Consider the following 20934-nt stretch of genomic DNA (forward strand, 5'->3'; position numbering starts at 1 on the left):
ATAATCCAGAGTCTAGCCAAGCACATTGGAAAACCCTAATACAAAAGTACATTCAAAAGGGGTTTCTCCGAGGTCCATTCCAGATCCTTTCCTGTTAAGGAAAACAAATCTACAGATTAAGCAAAACGCTCGTGAGGCCAAGAACACACATGCAGGTATGTTGTTCAAGTAACAATCCCTATTTACAAGTAGAGCAATAATGTTGCAATAATTAACAATTCGAGCAAGAAAAGTAAACAGAAACAATTCAAGGATATAGGAGCTCTCAGGAGTTATTTTCCACTTGCACGATCACGAACCTCCACTAGTTGACACTCCGTCAACCGGGTAGGTTCAGTCCGTAGAACTTCACTTATCATGTCCCCTTTCACCTTACATACCCCTGTATCAGGCCCGCCTGTCGTTTGTTTGAGGCGATACTGCTCGAGTATGCCAAGCAAGACCTCTCAATAGGTCAAGTTTATATTTTCTCATGGTTCACCAAGGAGCCCGACCAAGCCCATGCCGGCTCGAGTCCAAGGTTAGCCAGTGAGAATTGGGCGTCCCCCATGTTCATTTGTGAATCGAGGAGATTCACTCCAGCGACGTATGCAACCATAGCATACCATTTCATTTCATTCAATCATTTAATATCATTCAATCATTCATTTCATTGAATACATTTCATTCCATTCATTTCAAATGAGAACGAGTGCGGTAAAGTACACACTCGACTTCATTTTCAAAATCTCCAATCATTTATAACAATTAAGCATGTATCAAGTACTCATACACTTGACACTCACCGAGTGATTCAAGTAGCAAGTACAAGCGATTGATTAGGCGTCTCCCGTGAGATCCTCTTGGAGGTCCTCTTGAGTGCCTGAGCAATTAATAATGAACTATCACTTATAAACCCCAATTATCAAGGAAGATTGTACACTTGTACAATCTAAGAAAATTTCACGAAAATGAGCCTTAATTACTCGAAAATCGAGACTCAAAAAATGGGGTTTTAAAACATAAGCAAAATCTGATTTTTTTCATCTTTGAAATCAAGTATACAATGGTCTAGCAATACCAAAGGAGATAGAGAGTTCGAAACCCTCAATTTCCTTTAAGTTTGAAAATTTTATATTTGTCAAGTAATCTTTGAAAAATCGTATCTCACTATCTACAAGTCCAAAATTGGAAAAATTGATACCGTTGGAAACTTCTTCCAAAGTACTAAAAGTTCCTAGAAGACACTTTTCCATGATTCCAAATGAAAGATATTCAAAATTTAGCTCAAAGTGGCTGTTTTGGAATGCCAAGACAGATTTGGGTTGATTTTCGGCAAAGTTTGGAAATTCGGAAAAATTCACACAATGTGAACTAGTCTCCGAAATTTGGAACTTAATTATAGTTACAATCAAAGTTTTCAACATAACAAGCGGAACAAGAATTGGAGTTTTGGGCACCAAGATATGGTAGCTCAAAGTTGCTGCAGAAGTGAAACTGTTAAGCAAATTCCATGTTTAAATCACGTACTTCGGGACTTTGTTTGAGCTTCGAAATAGACTCGGAATGGTACCAAATTTGGTATGATTATACTACCATATAAGGGCTATTCCTCTATCAAATTACATATAAAAATACATACGGGAAGTCGGTTAACAAAATCATTAAAGCTCCAAGAACTTCTAAGACAAAACTGCCTTGTGGTTCCGTTTTCCGTTTTCAAAACGTTTGGCCAACAAAATGTCTCAAACACGGTCCATTTGTGTAGGCAATGTCTAAGAAACATCCAAGATACATTTGGTAGGTGATCAACATCAAGAATTTCAAAACAACAAGTCCTAATCAAGATTTAGGCATTTACTAGTCAAAAAGAGGGTTTTCAACCACTGAATCAGTTTCGAACTTCGGCCACAACTCACTCAATTCAACTTAGAATTGAGCATGGTTGGTGGTGTTAGAAACTACATTCATAAGGTTAAAAGTTCATAGAAGGAATCGTTCTAAAAATCTGTCCACAACTAGCCCATATTCGAGCATCAAGTTGCAGCTCATGACCTGCACTCCAGTGGATCAGCGAAACAGGGCAGTCATGTTCAAATGATTGGTATGGTTCACTCAAGTAGAATCAGGGCATAAATTTTATACCATTGAAAAACTGAAAGTGTCTAGTTTCTAATGCCACTGACGGCACTCGATTTTGATATCGGAGTAAAAAGTTATGACCGAAACAAAAATATTGCCAGAGTAATACGGGACTCATTTCCAGCTTTGACAAATTTTCGAAAACTCAACATTTAATCATCCAAATCACGTAATTTTTTGTGAAAACCTTCCACACAACCCACACAACATGTATACATCATAAAAAATTCAATTGAACCACAAAAAAATGCACTAAGGGTCACGGCAATAACAAGGTTAGATTTGTCACTTTTGCTCAACTCTCTCCTTTTGAGTTTTCCTTCACAACCCAACGTATTTCCACTAGATTAAGCACTAATCCAACATAAATAGCATCATATATCATCAAATCAATCCACCAAGCCATTGTAGGCTTTCATAGAGCCCCCACACCAAATTTCCAACATAAATAAAGCTACCCACATGAATATATGAGCTTATAAGTGCAATATAACTTCCATAAGTCAAGATTTGAGAGGTTGATCATCACTTACTTTCTTAGATGATCAAGGCAGAAATTTCGATCCTTTTAACTCAAGAAAAACCGTGAGAGCAAGCCCCTTTTCCTAGCTTGAGGTGATCTCCAAGTGTTATCAAAGTGTACGTGAATTTTGAGGTAATTTGGTGAAGATTTGAAGCAAGGATTGATGAAGGAAAATGAAGAACTTTGGTTGTTTTTCTCCTTGGATGGCAGGCTGTCTTAGAGCAAGAGAGAGAGAGGTTTTGGCTGCAAATGAAGCTTCCAACAGAAGCTAAAATGTGTGGCTCTAAATTGGTTCAAAAGTCAACTCTCTCCCGCGCGTACGCGCGCGCGTTTCGTGCTCGATTCCTCTCGAGATTGTTTCACTTGTGCACTAAACCTCTAATGCACTTGTATTCCTACTATTATTATTCACTCTTAATGGTCTAAAAATAAGGGTCTAAAGTCCCTCAATTAAATCGCGCGTGTAAAAACGCGTACTTCCAATTTGTGCGCGGTCGAGTGGAATTTTCACGAAATTCTTATAACGATAGTATCACTAACTACTACTTGAGTATTTGAACATAAAAATACCTATTTTAAAACTAGTGTATAAGTCTCCAATTTTTCAAGCTCATAGTACTCTCAAATCGGTTATTGTCTCCAAACACGTATTCGCTATTCTCACTTAACGAGATTTCAAAAATTAAATTTTGAAACAAGTCACTTTAAAAATACATGTGAGCTATTATTCTATGTAATTGAGTAATAAAAGGTCAAATAAAATATTCTGAGTAAATGGCCAAATAAATAATTTAATATGCTAGAAATAGGAAATTTAAATAAGTAAATTTTGCGAGTTCTCACATCCTCTCCCTCTTAAGAGAATTTCGTCCTCGAAATTTACCTTGATTCACGAACAGGTCTGGATACTTTTCCTTCCCAGACATTAAACTTACTTTCAGAGGTGTAATCTTAAGAAATACTAGATCCCCAACCGCAAATTCTAAATCTTTTCTTCGGTTATCTGCGTAATTCTTTTGACGACTTTGTGCGGTCTGAATCCTCTGGCGTACCAACTTCACCTTTCATTGGCCTCCTCGATCCAAGGCACTATAGTCGGGTCTAAGATCTTTCTTTCACCTATTTCATCCCAACAAATGGAGCCATTTGAATAGAAGAGTGGAAACTATTGTTATAGGCAAATTTCACTAAAGTTATATACTTACTCCAACTCTCCCCAAAATCCAAAACACAAGTCCTCAACATGTCCTCAAGGGCTTGAATTGTCCTCTCAGACTGTCCATCGGTCTGAGGATGGTAAGTAGTACTAAAATTCAATTTAATCCCCAACACTTCCTGCATCTTTTGCCAAAATCTCGAAACAAATCTCGGGTCTCTATCGGACACGATACTCACAGGTATTCCATGTAATCTGATAATTTCATCCAAGTACAATTTAGCTAACTTCTCCAATGGGTATTTCATATTAATTGGTAGAAAATGAGTCGATTTGGTCAATCTATCCACTATCACCCAAATAGCATCATGGTCTCTTTGTGTCCTTGGTAATCCTGATATAAAATCTATAGTGATATTTTCCTATTTCCACTCGGGTATCTCCAAAGGTTACAAAAGTCCCGATGGTTTCTGATGTTCGGCTTTTACTTGTTGACAAGTCAAACAAGTCTAGATAAATTAAACAATTTCCTTCTTCATGCTCTCCCACCAATACAGAGTCTTTAAGTCTTGGTACATTTTATTCCCTCCAGGGTGTACCGTAAACTTTGATCAGTGTGTCTCTTCTAAAATTTTCTTTTTAAGCCCTTCGTCTTTTGGCACTACTATCCAATTCCGAAACCTTAATATACCAATTGATCCCAAGTGAAAATCCGACTTTTCTACCTTTTTTACATTTTCCAACCACTTTTGCACTTCAGCGTCCTTTTCCTGAGATTCCTTGATATGCTCCATCAGAGTGAAATTCACTACAATATTCCCCAAAATTACTTTTCTTGGTTCAGGTCTAGGATTTCAATAACTAATTTCCTCTAACAAGTGTAATTCCTTAATCATCAATCCGGCCACTTGCACATGACGACTTAGAGTATCAGTCACTACATTGGCATTTCCTGGATGGTACTTTATCGTGCAATCATAGTCTTCTAAAAATTCCATCCATCTACGTTGCCTCAGATTTAGCTCCTTTTGAGAAAATAAATACTTAAGTCTTTTATAGTCAGTAAAAACCTCAAACATCACTCCATACAGATAATGTCTCCATTTCTTCAAAGCAAACATCACAGCCGCTAACTCCAAATCATGAGTCGGGTAATTTCCTTCGTGTGGTTTCAACTTCTTAGATGCATATGCTATCACTCTACCATTTTGCATTAAAACACATCCTAATCCTTCCTTAGAAGCATCTGTGTAGACCACAAAACTATCCTTTCCATTTGGTAAAGTTAACACATGCGCTCTTGTCAAACGTCTTTTCAACTCTTGGAAACTCTCTTCACACCTGTAACTCCAAACAAACTTCCCACTTTTCTTGGTCAACTCAGTCATGGGTCTAGCAATCCTAGAAAAATCTTGGATAAATCTCCGGTAATACCCTGCTAGTCCAATAAAACTTCGAACCTCTGTAGGGTTTTCCGGTCGTTTCCACTTTGAAACAGCTTCAACTTTACTTGGATCTACTTTAATCCTATCCTTAGAAATTATGTGTCCCAAGAAAGTCATTTCTTTTAACCAAAACTCACACTTGCTAAACTTAGTATACAATTGGTGTTCCCTCAAAGTTTGTAAAATAATTCTCAAATGCTTCTCGTGATCTTTCACATTCTTAGAGTACACCAAAATATCATCAATAAAGACCACCACAAATTGGTCTAGATAAGGTTTAAAAACCCTATGCATTAAATCCATGAAAGCAGCAGGTGCATTGGTCAATCCAAATGGCATTACTGCAAATTCAAAATGTCCATACCTCGAGTTAAAAGCAGTCTTGGGTATATCTTTCTCCAAAATCCTCAATTGATAATAACCCTGTCTCAAATCCAACTTCGAGAATACTACCGCCCCTTGCAATTGGTCAAACAATTCATCGATGTGGGGCAATGTGTACTTATTCTTGATAGTGACATCATTCAAGTCTCGGTAATCTATATGTAACGTTAAACTCCCATCTTTCTTTTTAACAAACAAGACCCGGGCTCCCCACGGTGAATCACTCTCCTTTATAAAATCCCGTTCCAACAAGTCTTGCAATTGCAGCTTCAATTCCTTCAATTCAGTCGGATCCATTCTATATGGCGTCTTAAATATATGTGCTACTCCCGGAGTCACATCAATCTTGAAAGTTATATCCCGTTCCGGGGGTAAAGACTCTAACTCTTCAGAAAAAATATCTGGGTAATCTTTCACTACAGGCATCTCTTCCAGATTCACTTTATCACTAGGGGTGTTGATTAGAAAAACCAAATATCCCTGAGCTCCTTTACTCAATATTTTCCTAACTCGAATCCCTAAAATAAGTGCAGACGAGGCTAATCTACCTTTTACATCCAATTTCAGGGTTGCTTCTCCCGGAATGCACAATTCTACTATCTTTGTTTTACAATTCAACTGGGCAATGTAACGGGCTAACCAGTCCATTCCTAGAATCACATCATATCCCTTAATTGCTAAACCTATCAGATCGGCCAATAATTTTCGTTCTCAAACCCAGATCTCACAATCTCTATACACCAAATTAGCGATTAGACTTTGATCCCCAATAGGCGTTTTAACTTCCAAGTCGTAAGGTAACTTAATTGGTTTCAAGTCTATTCCACTCATGAAATTATGGTTTACAAAAGAAGGAGTCACACCCGGATCAATTAAAATCTTAACTAAGCGGTGAAAAACAGGAATTATACCTTCAACCCTTCAGTTGCATCAGGTATCTGTTGGTGATCCAGTGCATAAACCCTAGCCGGTACCTTAGGTCGGCTCCCTCCAGCACTAGTCTGCTTAGAGGTTGACTTTTCTGGCCTCTGAGGGGTACCTCCCAATTTTGGTGCCTTTGGACAACCTGCGAGTTGGTGTTCGACACTCCTACAAAACAGACATTTCCCCGACTTCCTCCAGCAGTCATTCTTAGAGTGGTTGGGTTTACCACAGTACCCACAAGTAACTTGAGGGATTACTGCCGATCCACTAGAAGGCGCTCCCCTAGCTTGAACCGGCCCACCACGACCTCCTCTGGATAAAGCTCCCTTAGAATCTCCTGCAGTCCTTGTTCCTCCCATTCCTCTTCCCATTTTGGAAGGCTGTGCACTTTCACTAGTTTGTCCAGAAGTGTGACTGGAAAAGTTTCTCTTCCTATTGTGAAAGTCCTTAACTTGCATTCTGGCACTCTCAACCCTTTGTGCTTTCTCTAGAGCTTCAGTAAAAGTAGAGATTTGGGCTGCGGTTAAGCCCTCCTGGATTTTCACATTAAGTCCCTGTAGAAACCGTCTTATCCGTTTTCGCTCAGTAGTTACCAATTCAGGAGCATACTTGGAAAGCTTAGTGAACTTCTCTTCGTATTCCGTTATATTAAGGATCCTTTGTTTCAACTTGATGAACTCATCCTCCCTCTTTTCTTGGATCAAAGGCGGAAGAAATTTCTCATTAAACTCTTTCGTGAAATTCTCCCAAGTGCAAGGGGTTTGGGCTCTCTCCCACTTTCCCCTTACCACATCCCACCAACCACGAGCCACTCCCTCAAATTGGAAAGCAGCAAAATTCACTCGCCTATCCTCAGTATAGTCTAGAGCGGCAAATATGTTGGTCATTCTCTCCAACCAATTCTCTACTACCTCAGGATCGGGTTCACCAATAAATTTAGGCGGGTTAAACTTCAAAAACCTTTCTAGAGCTCTATCCTCTCTTCTATCTTGTCCCCCAATTTGGTTAAGTGGTCCAGGACCTTATCTTTCTACTAAACGTTTTAGGATATCAGTCATCCTATAAATAGCAGTAGCCACTTGATTTTTCTCTACATTTTTCTGTCCCTGGGTCGGTCCAGTTGCCGATCCCTGGTCATCCCCATGAGGTTGGGCATGTCTAGTCCCTTGCCCATGGTCTCGACCACTTCTTAGTCCTTCCATTATCATAGGCTTGCCTAGTGCAAGAAATGAATCAATTACGCGAGAAAATACTTAAAACAAGAACCACTCATGAAAGTATTGAAAATAACAATAATTTACATTCATTAACATGTCAAGATCCATACAATTAGTAAGTCATGGGGGAGATCACAAAAATATAGCACGTAAGTGCCACAAGAGTACTTTCAGTCATATAAGATTAAAGCAAAATCAAATGCCTCAAAAGTAGGTCACACAGTCATGCAAAATACAATGGCCTCCGCACTCGCATCACCCCTGCTAATCCTAGCTACACTAGTCAAAAGGGTCAAAAGATTCAAAAGGTCAATAGCTCTAGACCTAGTCCACAGTAGGACTACCAGGAGGAATCTCCTCCTTAGGATCCTCCTCTAAGTCCTCTCCCTGAACCGGACTCTGGACAATATCCGACACCCCTCTATCATCTCAGTGGCATCAACCAGAATCTTGAAAGCCCGATCGCGGACCTCCTCACCTAATCTATTGAGTCGAATCCTAGTCTTCTAGAATTCCTCACGAGTAACCGCAGCAGTAGCCACCTGGCCCTCCAGAACCTCCTCAAGCTCCGCAATCCGCTCTCCCTGAGCACTAACCATCTGCCTCAACTTGTCTACCTCCGTCTGTAAATCTAAGTTGGTGTTCACCAACGGACGACGCTCGTCGTCCAAAGCTAGCACGAGGTGGTTCGGGTAGGCAAAAGTCAACCTGCACGAACATCGGGGATACCTATTGGCAGGTGAGTAACGCACGCGAGCCCCTCTACCAGAAGTTCGGTAGAAAATGGGCCTAGGAGGCTCTACTTGACCATTCACATGGCCATTCCCTTTAGCTGCTGGGGCTCCGCTTCCATTTTCCATCCCTGCAAAACAATCACACTTTTCGGGTGAGAAACTTAATCACTAACTCGTTCGGATGTCACCTAGGGCATGCCTAACTTAGTTACTAGTTCATCCAAATATCACTTAAGGTATGACTTAGTCATCCTATCTCAAATCTTAAAGGTAGAGTTTCTAATATGTCACCCATATAGATCTCTAACCAAGCGCTCTGATACCAACTGTGACGCATCCACGTCTCCCTAAGGCGAACCAAAGGGTATCCGCGGGACGCCTGCCCAACTCTCGTCAAGAATCAAGACAATTCTTGTTCAACCTTAATGAAATACCAGCCATCACGATGATATAAGTAAAAAAGGGAGTACCTCCCCATAAATAACATTCAAACTTACATTACGAATTCCAAAATGCGTCAAGTATCCAATCCATACATCAAGTTCTCAAAATATACAATAATCCAGAGTCTACCCAAGCACATTGAAAAATCCTAATACAAAAGTACATTCGAAAGGGGTTTCTCCGAGGTCCATTCCAAATCCTTTCCCGTTAAGGAAAATAAATCTACAGGGTGAGCAAAATGCTCGTGAGGCCAAGAACACACATGCAGGCACGTTGTTCAAGTAACAAACCCTATTAAAAAGTAGAGCAATAATATTGCAATAATTAACAATTCGAGCAAGAAAAGTAAACAGAAACAATTCAAGGATATAGGAGTTCTCAGGAGTTATTTTTCACTTGCACGATCACGAACCTCCACTAGTTGACACTCCGTCAACCGGGTAGGTTCAGTCCGTAGAACTTCACTTATCATGTCCCCTTTCACCTTACATACCCCTGTATCGGGCCCGCCTGTTGTTTGTTTGAGGCGATACTGCTCGAGTATGCCAAGTAAGACCTCTCAAAAGGTCAAACTTATATTTTCTCATGATTCACCAAGGAACCCGACCAAACCCATGCCGGCTCGAGTCCAAGGTTAGTCAGTGAGATTTGGGCGTCCTCCATATTCATTTGTGAGTCGAGGAGATTCACTCCAGCGACGTATGTAGCCATAGTGTGACGCCCCGAAAAAAAAATGAGTTTGAGAACACGGAAATTTTCTAATTTTCTAATTTTCTAAATGTTACGTGAATTATTGATACTCCATATTGAAATGAACGATTGTGAAACTGATTTGATAACTGATTTTACTGGTTACTCGCTGAGCTTCTAGCTCACCCCAAAATGTTTTATTCTCCTCCACAGGGCTCAAGGCGAAGGAATGGCTTGTAGTGTTTATTCATGGATTATCTCATGTATGGACTGAATTTGGATTTCCTTTTGTGTAATCATTCATATTGGGATTGTATTGAACGTTTAGAATTGATTGGATGTGTAATAGTCAAGTTTTGGACTTTCTCCTGTATAATTATTGTGACCAAGGATCAGAGTGGCGCAGTGGAAGCGTGGACGCTTCGCTTTTGATATGTAAATGTTGGAATATTTGATTTATATTGGAGATGTTATCTTGTATTCATTTGAGGACTGTAGTGATCGACTGAGTCCTGGCGAGAGCTGGGCAGGCGGCCCGTTGACCTCTCTGGTTCGCCTTAGGGGAAAATGGGGTCGTGACAATTGGTATCAGAGCTTAGGCTTCAGATCTCTGTAGTGTATCCTAGGCTTGAAGTTTAGGATGCCGGACTGTGGGTTTGATTTGACTCTGGAGAGATTTTTGCGGGATGTCTTGACTTGATTGGTACAAGAGGGAATGTCGAGGACGACATTCTTTTAAGGAGGGGAGATTGTGACGCCCCGAAAAAAAAATGAGTTTGAGAACCCGAAAATTTTCTAATTTCTAGGGTTTATTTTTTTTTCAACGCCTGCCTTTTCTACATTTTCTTGATTAGAAAAATTCCCCAGATCAAGTTTATGAGCAAATATAGTTTTCAAATGCTTTTTCTAGTATCGGTTAGTTTTTGAGAAATTAAAAGCGTATTTTGGACGTGGGACCCGCAAGTGCGGTAAATGCATTATATTTTTGACAACTTGTTGGAATTTTGTATTAAGTGATATTAGTTTACAATGTGTTAAGATATTTGTATTGGAGAGACAAAAAGATAAGTTTTAAACCTAAAGGTGACAAGTGTCACCATTGTATTGGAAATAGCTTATGACTTACTATTCATTTTCTTGACTTTTGACCAATTGCTTAAATATCTCAAAAATCACACAAAATTCATTCTTGTCTTCAACCTCTTGGCTGATTCTCTCTCTAGCAAAGAAGGAAGAAAAACCTCTTCAAAGTTTGGCAATTATCTAGCTCAAATCCTCCAAAACACTTGCTTGATCTAGTTTCTACTCCATAAAATCCCTCCATTTGGTGCTAGTGAGTGATTTGGTGAAGTTTTTTGGAAAAGCTAAGGTGTCCTACAACTCTCCCTCTCTTGTTTACTAGGTGAGTGGTATATGAACTTTCCCCTACACTTAATGAAGCTTGAGTTGTGCTTAGTGGAAGCTAAAGTGTTGAATTTTGTGATTTAATTCTTGTTTTTGGATGAAATGGTGAAGTTTACAATTTAGTGGTGATTTTTCTGGTTTAATATGAACATGATGTTGTGGCCTTGTATGATGATTGGAAATGTTATGTAATGAAGCTAGAAGGTGGAAAAAGTGGACAATTGCAACCAATTTCTGTTTTGGAAGAAAATTGAAAAATCTAGGGTTCTTGAAGCTACATTCTGTCCGAAATTTTAGGTCATAGATGAAGGCCGAATTGGCCTTGGCTCAAAACATGAAAGTTGTAGGGAATGACATTTTAGAGGTGACTAAAAAATTTCAGGTCATTTGGAGTAGTGTAGAGTGAGATATGTCGATTTTACTGTTGCTATTCTGGGTTCTTCAGGATGGCCGAACGGCGTTTGTAATTGGCTGTTTTGACTGGAATTGCTTTGGATTTGGTGGTTGAGGTCTTCTGATGAAATGTAGCTTGATGTCCTAGCTATCATATGCCTTTGGAATTTCTGCATTCGGACCTGTATAGACTGAGTTGGACTAATTACAGCATAGTGTAATTTGTAAACCTGCAATTACGGTTCTGGTTTGGTATTCTGCATATTTGACTTAGTTGTGCTGGGATTTGGACTGAGTGACCTTCTACATTGTTGTAGCCCTGGTTCTTAGCTTCGAACTGGTGGGTCTTACACCCTAATCCGATAATCGTAGTGCAAGTTGTGCCATTACCGCAAAATGACGTCAAAACTGTTTTTCTGGTTTGAGCTAAACTTTCATTTCCGGACTTTTCCCTAGCTTGACTTGTACTAGTACTACTTGGAGCTTGCTGAATGGCTATTGGATGAACTTGTTGTTGTGTGTGTACCTTTGGGACTGGCTGAGGATATAATGAAGCCATGATGGCTGGAAAAGTAAGCAAATTCAGGGGAAGTGCTGTCCGAACTTTGAAAGGACTTGATTGCATTGAGTGTATGATGGATGTTTCTGAGCCATGGAGGTGAGTGACCTCAAACTGTTTCCAAATTTACTTTTGAACCGCTTTACTGCATTATCTACTTTTGAACCGTTTTCAAAGTTACTTTTGGAACTGTTTCTTACATATCATGCGTGCTTGCATTAGTGTCTTGTTATTATTGATTTTGCTTTCAATGATTGTTAAAACGAGTTTTCTAGGTGAGTGTGTACTTTATCGCACTCGACCTAAATATATATGAAATTTTCAATGATTAGTGCTTAAATGCTACTTGCGCATGAATGTAAGCCTCTTGGGCTGAACTGGCCATTGCCCCTTGTTACCGGTCATCTCGAGCCAGAAGCGGACTCGGTCGGGCGACTAGGAACTTGGGTGAACGTTTCGGTATACTCGAGTATTACCTTGTAGGTTGGTGGAGCCTGGCCAAAAGCCAGGGACGGGGTGAATGAATGCACGAATGAAACTAAAAGAATGCAATGAAATGACAGGAGAACGAACGTATCCTTTTCATGAATGTTACTATCGCTTTCCATTGTAAATGTTACGTGAATTATTGATACTCCATATTGAAATGAACGATTGTGAAACTGATTTGATAACTGATTTTACTGGTTACTCGCTGAGCTTCTAGCTCACCCCAAAATGTTTTATTCTCCTCCACAGGGCTCAAGGCGAAGGAAGGGCTTGTAGTGTTTATTCATGGATTATCTCATGTATGGACTGAATTTGGATTTCCTTTTGTGTAATCATTCATATTGGGATTGTATTGAACGTTTAGAATTGATTGGATGTGTAATAGTCAAGTTTTGGACTTTCTCCTGTATAATTATTGTGACCAAGGATCAGAGTGGCGCAGTGGAAGCGTGGACGCTTCGCTTTTGATATGTAAATGTTGGAATATTTGATTTATATTGGAGATGTTATCTTGTATTCATTTGAGGACTGTAGTGATCGACTGAGTCCTGGCGAGAGCTGGGCAGGCGGCCCGTTGACCTCTCTGGTTCGCCTTAGGGGAAAATGGGGTCGTGACAATTGGTATCAGAGCTTAGGCTTCAGATCTCTGTAGTGTATCCTAGGCTTGAAGTTTAGGATGCCGGACTGTGGGTTTGATTTGACTCTGGAGAGATTTTTGCGGGATGTCTTGACTTGATTGGTACAAGAGGGAATGTCGAGGACGACATTCTTTTAAGGAGGGGAGATTGTGACGCCCCGAAAAAAAAATGAGTTTGAGAACCCGAAAATTTTCTAATTTCTAGGGTTTATTTTTTTTTCAACGCCTGCCTTTTCTACATTTTCTTGATTAGAAAAATTCCCCAGATCAAGTTTATGAGCAAATATAGTTTTCAAATGCTTTTTCTAGTATCGGTTACTTTTTGAGAAATTAAAAGCGTATTTTGGACGTGGGACCCGCAAGTGCGGTAAATGCATTATATTTTTGACAACTTGTTGGAATTTTGTATTAAGTGATATTAGTTTACAATGTGTTAAGATATTTGTATTGGAGAGACAAAAAGATAAGTTTTAAACCTAAAGGTGACAAGTGTCACCATTGTATTGGAAATAGCTTATGACTTACTATTCATTTTCTTGACTTTTGACCAATTGCTTAAATATCTCAAAAATCACACAAAATTCATTCTTGTCTTCAACCTCTTGGCTGATTCTCTCTCTAGCAAAGAAGGAAGAAAAACCTCTTCAAAGTTTGGCAATTATCTAGCTCAAATCCTCCAAAACACTTGCTTGATCTAGTTTCTACTCCATAAAATCCCTCCATTTGGTGCTAGTGAGTGATTTGGTGAAGTTTTTTGGAAAAGCTAAGGTGTCCTACAACTCTCCCTCTCTTGTTTACTAGGTGAGTGGTATATGAACTTTCCCCTACACTTAATGAAGCTTGAGTTGTGCTTAGTGGAAGCTAAAGTGTTGAATTTTGTGATTTAATTCTTGTTTTTGGATGAAATGGTGAAGTTTACAATTTAGTGGTGATTTTTCTGGTTTAATATGAACATGATGTTGTGGCCTTGTATGATGATTGGAAATGTTATGTAATGAAGCTAGAAGGTGGAAAAAGTGGACAATTGCAACCAATTTCTGTTTTGGAAGAAAATTGAAAAATCTAGAGTTCTTGAAGCTACATTCTGTCCGAAATTTTAGGTCATAGATGAAGGCCGAATTGGCCTTGGCTCAAAACATGAAAGTTGTAGGGAATGACATTTTAGAGGTGACTAAAAAATTTCAGGTCATTTGGAGTAGTGTAGAGTGAGATATGTCGATTTTACTGTTGCTATTCTGGGTTCTTCAGGATGGCCGAACGGCGTTTGTAATTGGCTGTTTTGACTGGAATTTCTTTGGATTTGGTGGTTGAGGTCTTCTGATGAAATGTAGCTTGATGTCCTAGCTATCATATGCCTTTGGAATTTCTGCATTCGGACCTGTATACACTGAGTTGGACTAATTACAGCATAGTGTAATTTGTAAACCTGCAATTACGGTTCTGGTTTGGTATTCTGCATATTTGACTTAGTTGTGCTGGGATTTGGACTGAGTGACCTTCTACATTGTTGTAGCCCTGGTTCTTAGCTTCGAACTGGTGGGTCTTACACCCTAATCCGATAATCGTAGTGCAAGTTGTGCCATTACCGCAAAATGACGTCAAAACTGTTTTTCTGGTTTGAGCTAAACTTTCATTTCCGGACTTTTCCCTAGCTTGACTTGTACTAGTACTACTTGGAGCTTGCTGAATGGCTATTGGATGAACTTGTTGTTGTGTGTGTACCTTTGGGACTGGCTGAGGATATAATGAAGCCATGATGGCTGGAAAAGTAAGCAAATTCAGGGGAAGTGCTGTCCGAACTTTGAAAGGACTTGATTGCATTGAGTGTATGATGGATGATTTCTGAGCCATGGAGGTGAGTGACCTCAAACTGTTTCCAAATTTACTTTTGAACCGCTTTACTGCATTATCTACTTTTGAACCGTTTTCAAAGTTACTTTTGGAACTGTTTCTTACATATCATGCGTGCTTGCATTAGTGTCTTGTTATTATTGATTTTGCTTTCAATGATTGTTAAAACGAGTTTTCTAGGTGAGTGTGTACTTTATCGCACTCGACCTAAATATATATGAAATTTTCAATGATTAGTGCTTAAATGCTACTTGCGCATGAATGTAAGCCTCTTGGGCTGAACTGGCCATTGCCCCTTGTTACCGGTCATCTCGAGCCAGAAGCGGACTCGGTCGGGCGACTAGGAACTTGGGTGAACGTTTCGGTATACTCGAGTATTACCTTGTAGGTTGGTGGAGCCTGGCCAAAAGCCAGGGACGGGGTGAATGAATGCACGAATGAAACTAAAAGAATGCAATGAAATGACAGGAGAACGAACGTATCCTTTTCATGAATGTTACTATCGCTTTCCATTGTAAATGTTACGTGAATTATTGATACTCCATATTGAAATGAACGATTGTGAAACTGATTTGATAACTGATTTTACTGGTTACTCGCTGAGCTTCTAGCTCACCCCAAAATGTTTTATTCTCCTCCACAGGGCTCAAGGCGAAGGAAGGGCTTGTAGTGTTTATTCATGGATTATCTCATGTATGGACTGAATTTGGATTTCCTTTTGTGTAATCATTCATATTGGGATTGTATTGAACGTTTAGAATTGATTGGATGTGTAATAGTCAAGTTTTGGACTTTCTCCTGTATAATTATTGTGACCAAGGATCAGAGTGGCGCAGTGGAAGCGTGGACGCTTCGCTTTTGATATGTAAATGTTGGAATATTTGATTTATATTGGAGATGTTATCTTGTATTCATTTGAGGACTGTAGTGATCGACTGAGTCCTGGCGAGAGCTGGGCAGGCGGCCCGTTGACCTCTCTGGTTCGCCTTAGGGGAAAATGGGGTCGTGACAATTGGTATCAGAGCTTAGGCTTCAGATCTCTGTAGTGTATCCTAGGCTTGAAGTTTAGGATGCCGGACTGTGGGTTTGATTTGACTCTGGAGAGATTTTTGCGGGATGTCTTGACTTGATTGGTACAAGAGGGAATGTCGAGGACGACATTCTTTTAAGGAGGGGAGATTGTGACGCCCCGAAAAAAAAATGAGTTTGAGAACCCGAAAATTTTCTAATTTCTAGGGTTTATTTTTTTTTCAACGCCTGCCTTTTCTACATTTTCTTGATTAGAAAAATTCCCCAGATCAAGTTTATGAGCAAATATAGTTTTCAAATGCTTTTTCTAGTATCGGTTACTTTTTGAGAAATTAAAAGCGTATTTTGGACGTGGGACCCGCAAGTGCGGTAAATGCATTATATTTTTGACAACTTGTTGGAATTTTGTATTAAGTGATATTAGTTTACAATGTGTTAAGATATTTGTATTGGAGAGACAAAAAGATAAGTTTTAAACCTAAAGGTGACAAGTGTCACCATTGTATTGGAAATAGCTTATGACTTACTATTCATTTTCTTGACTTTTGACCAATTGCTTAAATATTTCAAAAATCACACAAAATTCATTCTTGTCTTCAACCTCTTGGCTGATTCTCTCTCTAGCAAAGAAGGAAGAAAAACCTCTTCAAAGTTTGGCAATTATCTAGCTCAAATCCTCCAAAACACTTGCTTGATCTAGTTTCTACTCCATAAAATCCCTCCATTTGGTGCTAGTGAGTGATTTGGTGAAGTTTTTTGGAAAAGCTAAGGTGTCCTACAACTCTCCCTCCCTTGTTTACTAGGTGAGTGGTATATGAACTTTCCCCTACACTTAATGAAGCTTGAGTTGTGCTTAGTGGAAGCTAAAGTGTTGAATTTTGTGATTTAATTCTTGTTTTTGGATGAAATGGTGAAGTTTACAATTTAGTGGTGATTTTTCTGGTTTAATATGAACATGATGTTGTGGCCTTGTATGATGATTGGAAATGTTATGTAATGAAGCTAGAAGGTGGAAAAAGTGGACAATTGCAACCAATTTCTGTTTTGGAAGAAAATTGAAAAATCTAGAGTTCTTGAAGCTACATTCTGTCCGAAATTTTAGGTCATAGATGAAGGCCGAATTGGCCTTGGCTCAAAACATGAAAGTTGTAGGGAATGACATTTTAGAGGTGACTAAAAAATTTCAGGTCATTTGGAGTAGTGTAGAGTGAGATATGTCGATTTTACTGTTGCTATTCTGGGTTCTTCAGGATGGCCGAACGGCGTTTGTAATTGGCTGTTTTGACTGGAATTTCTTTGGATTTGGTGGTTGAGGTCTTCTGATGAAATGTAGCTTGATGTCCTAGCTATCATATGCCTTTGGAATTTCTGCATTCGGACCTGTATACACTGAGTTGGACTAATTACAGCATAGTGTAATTTGTAAACCTGCAATTACGGTTCTGGTTTGGTATTCTGCATATTTGACTTAGTTGTGCTGGGATTTGGACTGAGTGACCTTCTACATTGTTGTAGCCCTGGTTCTTAGCTTCGAACTGGTGGGTCTTACACCCTAATCCGATAATCGTAGTGCAAGTTGTGCCATTACCGCAAAATGACGTCAAAACTGTTTTTCTGGTTTGAGCTAAACTTTCATTTCCGGACTTTTCCCTAGCTTGACTTGTACTAGTACTACTTGGAGCTTGCTGAATGGCTATTGGATGAACTTGTTGTTGTGTGTGTACCTTTGGGACTGGCTGAGGATATAATGAAGCCATGATGGCTGGAAAAGTAAGCAAATTCAGGGGAAGTGCTGTCCGAACTTTGAAAGGACTTGATTGCATTGAGTGTATGATGGATGATTGCTGAGCCATTGAGGTGAGTGACCTCAAACTGTTTCCAAATTTACTTTTGAACCGCTTTACTGCATTATCTACTTTTGAACCGTTTTCAAAGTTACTTTTGGAACTGTTTCTTACATATCATGCGTGCTTGCATTAGTGTCTTGTTATTATTGATTTTGCTTTCAATGATTGTTAAAACGAGTTTTCTAGGTGAGTGTGTACTTTATCGCACTCGACCTAAATATATATGAAATTTTCAATGATTAGTGCTTAAATGCTACTTGCGCATGAATGTAAGCCTCTTGGGCTGAACTGGCCATTGCCCCTTGTTACCGGTCATCTCGAGCCAGAAGCGGACTCGGTCGGGCGACTAGGAACTTGGGTGAACGTTTCGGTATACTCGAGTATTACCTTGTAGGTTGGTGGAGCCTGGCCAAAAGCCAGGGACGGGGTGAATGAATGCACGAATGAAACTAAAAGAATGCAATGAAATGACAGGAGAACGAACGTATCCTTTTCATGAATGTTACTATCGCTTTCCATTGTAAATGTTACGTGAATTATTGATACTCCATATTGAAATGAACGATTGTGAAACTGATTTGATAACTGATTTTACTGGTTACTCGCTGAGCTTCTAGCTCACCCCAAAATGTTTTATTCTCCTCCACAGGGCTCAAGGCGAAGGAAGGGCTTGTAGTGTTTATTCATGGATTATCTCATGTATGGACTGAATTTGGATTTCCTTTTGTGTAATCATTCATATTGGGATTGTATTGAACGTTTAGAATTGATTGGATGTGTAATAGTCAAGTTTTGGACTTTCTCCTGTATAATTATTGTGACCAAGGATCAGAGTGGCGCAGTGGAAGCGTGGACGCTTCGCTTTTGATATGTAAATGTTGGAATATTTGATTTATATTGGAGATGTTATCTTGTATTCATTTGAGGACTGTAGTGATCGACTGAGTCCTGGCGAGAGCTGGGCAGGCGGCCCGTTGACCTCTCTGGTTCGCCTTAGGGGAAAATGGGGTCGTGACAATTGGTATCAGAGCTTAGGCTTCAGATCTCTGTAGTGTATCCTAGGCTTGAAGTTTAGGATGCCGGACTGTGGGTTTGATTTGACTCTGGAGAGATTTTTGCGGGATGTCTTGACTTGATTGGTACAAGAGGGAATGTCGAGGACGACATTCTTTTAAGGAGGGGAGATTGTGACGCCCCGAAAAAAAAATGAGTTTGAGAACCCGAAAATTTTCTAATTTCTAGGGTTTATTTTTTTTTCAACGCCTGCCTTTTCTACATTTTCTTGATTAGAAAAATTCCCCAGATCAAGTTTATGAGCAAATATAGTTTTCAAATGCTTTTTCTAGTATCGGTTACTTTTTGAGAAATTAAAAGCGTATTTTGGACGTGGGACCCGCAAGTGCGGTAAATGCATTATATTTTTGACAACTTGTTGGAATTTTGTATTAAGTGATATTAGTTTACAATGTGTTAAGATATTTGTATTGGAGAGACAAAAAGATAAGTTTTAAACCTAAAGGTGACAAGTGTCACCATTGTATTGGAAATAGCTTATGACTTACTATTCATTTTCTTGACTTTTGACCAATTGCTTAAATATCTCAAAAATCACACAAAATTCATTCTTGTCTTCAATCTCTTGGCTGATTCTCTCTCTAGCAAAGAAGGAAGAAAAACCTCTTCAAAGTTTGGCAATTATCTAGCTCAAATCCTCCAAAACACTTGCTTGATCTAGTTTCTACTCCATAAAATCCCTCCATTTGGTGCTAGTGAGTGGTTTGGTGAATTTTTTGGAAAAGCTAAGGTGTCCTACAACTCTCCCTCTCTTGTTTATTAGGTGAGTGGTATATGAACTTTCCCCTACACTTAATGAAGCTTGAGTTGTGCTTAGTGGAAGCTAAAGTGTTGAATTTTGTGATTTAATTCTTGTTTTTGGATGAAATGGTGAAGTTTACAATTTTAGTGGTGATTTTTCTGGTTTAATATGAACATGATGTTGTGGCCTTGTATGATGATTGGAAATGTTATGTAATGAAGCTAGAAGGTGGAAAAAGTGGACAATTGCAACCAATTTCTGTTTTGGAAGAAAATTGAAAAATCTAGGGTTCTTGAAGCTACATTCTGTCCGAAATTTTAGGTCATAGATGGAGGCCGAATTGGCCTTGGCTCAAAACATGAAAGTTGTAGGGAATGACATTTTAGAGGTGCCTACAAAATTTCAGGTCATTTGGAGTAGTGTAGAGTGAGATATGTCGATTTTACTGTTGCTGTTCTGGGTTCTTCAGGATTGCCGAACGGCGTTTGTAATTGGCTGTTTTGACTGGAATTGCTTTGGATTTGGTGGTTGAGGTCTTCTGATGAAATGTAGCTTGATGTCCTAGCTATCATATGCATTTGGAATTTCTTCATTCGGACCTGTATAGACTGAGTTGGACTAATTACAGCATAGTGTAATTTGTAAACCTGTAATTACGGTTCTGGTTTGGTATTCTGCATATTTGACTTAGTTGTACTGGGATTTGGACTGAGTGACCTTCTACATTGTTGTAGCCCTGGTTCTTAGCTTCGAACTGGTGGGTCTTACACCCTAATCCGATAATCGTAGTGCAAGTTGTGCCATTACCGCAAAATGACGTCAAAACTGTTTTTCTGGTTTGAGCTAAACTTTCATTTCCGGACTTTTCCCTAACTTGACTTGTACTAGTACTACTTGGAGCTTGCTGAATGGCTATTGGATGAACTTTTTGTTGTGTGTGTACCTTTGGGACTGGCTGAGGATATAATGAAGCCATGATGGCTGGAAAAGTAAGCAAATTCAGGGGAAGTGCTGTCCGAACTTTGAAAGGACTTGATTGCATTGAGTGTATGATGGATGGTTTCTGAGCCATGGAGGTGAGTGACCTCAAACTGTTTCCAAATTTACTTTTGAACCGCTTTACTGCATTATCTACTTTTGAACCGTTTTCAAAGTTACTTTTGGAACTGTTTCTTACATATCATGCGTGCTTGCATTAGTGTCTTGTTATTATTGATTTTGCTTTCAATGATTGTTAAAACGAGTTTTCTAGGCGAGTGTGTACTTTATCG

Source organism: Coffea eugenioides, chromosome 9 (assembly GCF_003713205.1).
Source record: "Coffea eugenioides isolate CCC68of chromosome 9, Ceug_1.0, whole genome shotgun sequence".
NCBI lineage: Eukaryota > Viridiplantae > Streptophyta > Magnoliopsida > Gentianales > Rubiaceae > Coffea > Coffea eugenioides.